General features: G+C 36.6%; 1 protein-coding gene across 1 annotated transcript in view; it reads right to left on the bottom strand.

The window, feature by feature from the left end:
- The window catches only part of LOC129225616 (bone morphogenetic protein 2-like), a 113,446-nt gene extending 107,746 nt beyond the window's left edge, over window positions 1-5,700 (bottom strand). The window contains exon 1 of the mRNA XM_054860083.1: window positions 4,113-5,700. The gene's annotated coding sequence lies outside the window, so the exon portion shown is untranslated. The remainder of the gene's footprint in view (window positions 1-4,112) is intronic.
- Window positions 5,701-6,000: the final 300 nt, after the last annotated feature.

A 6,000-nucleotide genomic window follows, 5' to 3' on the forward strand; every position in this document is an offset into this window, starting at 1 on the left:
GACAGTTCGGAGCGAAAAAGCGTGATGGCACGTTTGGGAAGTAAGACACCGTAAGAACGGGCGTAAAGGTGCTCCGACGTCAACGCGTAAACTTGTCCCGTCGCAAAGTTTGGACTAATTTTTACTATGAAACAAAAAATTAATAATATTTAGTTCATACTAGTACAATTCTCAAAAATGGATAAAATTATGCTAATTTTATGTATTTGTTCTTACTTAACTAAGCATTATTTATTCACAATAAGCTTCAAAACTTTCAAAACAAAACTTACTCAACTTGGTAAAAAACAGATTATTATTTCTGCATGCTAGACCGAAGTTCGACTGATGCTCAAAACCTTATGCGAACATGTGCTAGAGAGCAGCATCAATCTGTTATGACTGTTGATTCTCCATTTATAATTCGTTTAGAAAAAAGGGCACTGCGTCGTAAACGTGCCCCGATCTACCCTACTGTAAGCACAGTTGTGCCTCAATTATCCGAAACTCTTTTATGGAAACCTCGTTTGGACGGTGTAGGTTTCTTTGGAAGTTTTTTCCCCCCTAAATTTTGTAGTAATTAAGCAGTCAGGAGGTAGTCATTCCTTCTGCACGCATTGAATTACTCGTGTATATAAATCTCTTTCTTGGTTATTTTCAAAAATCCATCAGTACATTTTTTAAAAACTAAATAGTACTAGTTTCGAAAATGTTATTAAACTCGAAGATGATCAAATCGTAAAGTAAAAAATTGTTTCATTTAGTATCTATTTTTAGCTAAATATATTTACATTCGAATTTAAAAAAAAAAAACCCATAAAATTAATTGCAGTAAATATATCATAATGAAAATTTTAAAAAAATGCTATATTTGTATCTTATAATATTTACATTGCACGTACTGAAATTTTTTATGCTCGCTATACTAGCTATGTTTCTATAGTTATACACAAATTTATTGCGTATAAATATATAAGAATAATGATAAACGCACATTCGTCAGTCGTCATCTTACTCATACCTTATTAGCACTTAAATCTCTTTCTTCCGAAACTAATGTGTTTTTTTTCCCCCTCCACACGTTTTTTCACCTTTCAAATGCTTATTCCTTGAACAAACTATGCGCACAAAATTTCACATCACAATATTCTAGAATCCTTTATAAACGTTGGAAAAACAAAAAAAAGTCCCGGTAGAGTTTAATACGCATTAACAATGGCTACTATATTTTTCATTTATTCGTTTTTTTCATGCAGTCCCTTCAAAAATGTATAAATGGTGCTTCACTATTTAGTTATTCATGCTTGCGAAAGGGGGGGGGGGCAACAAGAAATAGAGTGGAAGGTCCATAGCGCAAACTGTGCCATGGAAATTTTTAAGAAATGGGTGCCCCACGGAAGAAGTTTTTTTTTTAATTTGACCTTTTGTATTATTATTGTTATTATTTACTTATTTATTTAATTTGAATAAAAATTTTTGTATTTCCCATGTAAACGCTTATTAAACATTTTTGAACTGTTTTATAATAAAGTCTTGAAAAATCGTCACAAAAAGATATTTTTTCAAGCACATGTTCTATATGGAAAATTGCTTCTCTTAAAATATGTATGAAGTAAATCGGCGTTCCAGGTATGGACGTTTTCGCGGGGTATTTATACTTTTTTTTTGTGTTTTTAAGTATTTATTTTTTACTTATAATTTTTCCTTTTTAAGCTTTACTGCAGAATATGCAAAAAAAAAAAATTTTTTTTTAAAACTTTTCATCTATGATAATTTTTCGTTCGTATTGACGCCAAAAATAAATAAATAAATAAATAAATAAAAGCCAGAAAATATGAAAAGGTAAACGTAATTGGGATTCGAACAGGATGCTGATAGAAAATTATAATAGCATTTGTTCTAAATATCTTTCAAAAAGAGTAAACTTTGAAAATAAAAAGAAATTTTGAGTATTTTTTTCTTTAAATTAGCATATATATAGAGCTTAAAAATTATTAAATATTTTTCAATTATGACTCATGCCATTATTTACTTTACCACATATCTTTAATTTATACACTTTCATAACTATAGAGGAATTAAAAGTATGCTAATTAATTTTCTAAAAGGATGGCAATGTTTTTTTCTTGTGTATGACCATCATGTTTGTCTTATTCTATATTTTTTTTATCAAGTCACTTTAAATTCGATGAATTTGTTTTTATTTATAAAATTCTAATAGTTCTTAAAAAACGGCAACTAAATTTCATTCAGTGCTCAGGTTTCCCAGGGAATTTCAAACGACCTTTGTCGTGAACAACAATGATGCAGGAACTAAGCACCATGGTCAACCAAATAAAACAATAATCAAGGCAAAGTGTTCAAACGTATTCATGTAGAAATCTAATTTTCTGGAAGTATTTAATTTTCTCCTTCAACATTTGAAACTATATTCTGCTTTTTATTAGTGTGCCCTCGATGATATCAAATTTATCAGCTACTAGTCGAACCTTCGAAATCTACTCGAGTGTGTTTATCACAAACTGTTCTCATTTTGGAATTATTCAACAGTTATCAAATGAAATAAACAGGGGTGCCCTGATAATAGGTCACGGGAGGTCTCTGATCTCCCAAACATTCCCTCATTCGGCAAAATTTGGAGTTTCATTCGGCAAATTGAGAATTTTAGCCGAATTGCTTTTAAGAAACTTCTCTTAATTTTAATCATCATTGGACAGTCGTAGCAGAATTTTAAGAGTATGGGACCACTCCTGCCCCCTTGTGCGTCCAGGGCTTGATAGGTCAACTTGGTCCTGGCCTAGGTCCCCCCAAATATCTGAAATTACTTTAGTCTATGGATGAAATTGTTTCAGCCAATGGCTAAAGTTATAAAGTGCAGGGGGCCCCAAAAAAGAATTTGGCCCAGGGCCCCTCGATATCTTAATCGGACCCTACGCAGTGCGCATACCATCACAATAGGATATCACGTCCGAATTTTGAGGCATTACAACGTTACAAAAGTTTGACGCAACTCGTTTAATTTTTTATGGACAGAACCTGTGGACATAAGAGCACACGTGAGGTCACCTGGAACAGGGCCACCTAGAGTTAAGGCTGCCGCTGCCTTTGTGTCAATTTGATCTCCGAGATACTATTCGACCATACTGCTCTAAATCCTTGCCGGGCCCCTATTTTCCGACTAGGCAGACATGACCTGTCGTCAGCCCTGACTAGGAATACTGTGGCATTCGTAGCAGCTCATAAAAGTGGACAGACACTAATACAAAACTGGAAACGGTTATGTGGTGGGTGTAATCTAAACCAGAGCCCTATCAAGCCAAAGTGATATACAGGTCTTGATAAAAGTTGGTACACCACCACCAAAATTGTTAAAAGGTGAGAATAAAAATTAAACACACATTAATTTATCACAACGTTTTTACATCTGAATACATGGAACATATTGAATGTTGCAGAGATAGATTGTATACAGAAGATGTACTCATGGTCACAGGGCAACATTAAGAAAAAAAATTGTAACGCTTGGCAAATATTAAGGTCATAATATCCTGGAAATACCTGAATGTATTTTAGCACAATGACAACAAGTTTAAAGTGACACGTAAAGAATATAGAGACACCAGAAATTGTATCTTGATCTAATGTTTCAGGACTTGCAAATATTCTTTAATCGATTAATCAGCAATATGAGAATCAAAAGCTTCATATCCTATTTTTACACAGAGGAAAACCAATTAATTAAATAATTATCCTTACGCAACTTGTAATCGGATCATGCGGTACCAGGCGTACAAACCTGAAGGTATGCGATCCCGACACCCAAAAGTATGTATCCACAAACAAGCTTTATGCTGTGGTCTAACTTATTTTATGTATAAAATATATGTATACAGACATACATTTTGTGGTATTCTTTTCCTTTTCACAACATAATATAAAAAGTATAACACACTTAATGCTTCAGCGATATTCTCCATATCGCACCTGTATTATTGAATTAAAGACCCAAGGACCCCGTTATTGAAAAGTTACTCAGATCGTACACACGACGCGAGAATAGATCGGCAACTGACAACTTGTATTCAAAATAATAATGTCCTTAGCAAAGAAAGAAAAGGGGAGGTGTGCCTTACCTTTTTTTCTTTCCTTTCAACCGGCTATCCCGATCAGGGACGGACAGCAGCTTGGAAGTGAAGCATTTCGAAGGGTCGGACAGACAGATAAATACATGTGTCGCCAACGGGACGACAACCGTCCACTTGTTTCTTGGTTCATGAGGCGGACTGCGAGGACTCTCTCTCTCGCCTGCCCGACTATTGTTCCTCAGGGGGAAGAGAAACACCCCCTTCACAGGTGTGCAACTGAAGGGGGGCTGAGTCTGACCTTTCTCTCCTTCCTTTTACTCCGCTTTATGTTGTAGAATAATTGGTTCTCCGCTCAGAACGCACGAATTCCAGTGGCGAAACACAAATCAAAACTATTCCAGGAGATCTCGGCAACGAATATCGAAAGTAACCTGTGTAGATTGAGCACAAACTGCGATGCAATCGAACGCGATATCGACTGGGAAACGGATTTAGATGAAGACACTAAAGAATTCAGTGGTACCACTTGTTGGAAATCCTAATTCTTTCGCACGGTTTATTCAAAATTACTCTAAGTGAAGAAGCACTTACATACATGAAACTATAAATAATATTATCACAATTGGATTCCTTGGTGAGCTATATCCAATGATCTGGATTTAATACTTGGTAATCACGTAAACAGATTTTCAAGAACACATATCTCTTCCTTTAGCAATGTGTAAAAATTATTTGAATGAAAGAAGTCGAGAATGAAAATGATTTTTCGGAGAGAGAACTAGTGATGGACTGCTGCAGAAGAAGTGATGGCCAGGGGAAAAACATGTATGATTATCCACATGCATTTCGGTACACTAATGCACATTTCTCACACAAGCAACGGGATATTTATTGATGTCAGCACAATGAAGGTCATAATGTGAAAATAATCAGCGGGTAAAACACACTTATGATTTCAGGATAGTGGTTGTAACTTATACATGAGCAATAGTGGTTTTCAACCAAAATAAACACTGTACAAAGTATGGTTATAGATGGTTTATTGTGCCCAAGGAAAGATGAATTATCTGTTACACATCACGTAGGGTATCGGGGAAATATGCGATGTGGTAAAAATTAATATGGAATCACTGAATCAACAAGTGGTCAAATTTACAATTCCACTGACAAACACGTTTTATCACTGGTTATGGAATTGGTGGACTATTTTCATCCAAGATTATCATCCACTGTGGCTTTCTGAAGACACTGGTGTTTTTAGAAACAAATCACAAAACGTTTCACAAAAACCGGGGATGATTAATGCAATATGTATACTGATCTGAATATTTGTTTACGTTTTCCGCTTCACCAGTTGAAGTTGAAGGATCAGAATGTGTGCTAGCATAAGCTTCTTTTCAAGTAAAGCTGGTTCTAGCGAAGCTCTGTAAGCTGAAGCTAGCTCCTTGCTGGAGTTTCTCTGAGTTGGATTTGCAATCGTACGCGCAAGCGGGTGGCTGTCAAGGCGGAGGAGAATGCTTGCTAATCCTGAGGTATATCCGAGTGTGGGGCGCGATCCGATGTCCATCTGCGCATTGCACAACACAGGATGCAAAGTAATCCGCGCTAGAGGCGAAATATCCCACTTCGTTGTCGGTCGGGCCTTTCGGCTGCAGAACTGGCAGTTCTGCTTCGGGATCCTAATTCACACCCCGGTTCGGCCAATCGCGTGGCCCCGTTCCGTGACGCATGCGCTCTCTCTCCATTCTCCTCAACCTTCCCAACTGGTCGACAATGCCCGCGAGGAAGAGCGAGCCACGCGCACATTCCCGTGTCCAGAGTTTTGCGGAAATTTCCCTCCGCGGGAAGGATTTTTTCAGAGGTGAAGGGAATTTTATGATTTCAATCGGGCATTGGCATTAAAAAAAAGTTGGAGCTGCGAGATCACCGAGAAAGC

Source organism: Uloborus diversus, chromosome 7 (assembly GCF_026930045.1).
Source record: "Uloborus diversus isolate 005 chromosome 7, Udiv.v.3.1, whole genome shotgun sequence".
Taxonomy (NCBI): domain Eukaryota; kingdom Metazoa; phylum Arthropoda; class Arachnida; order Araneae; family Uloboridae; genus Uloborus; species Uloborus diversus.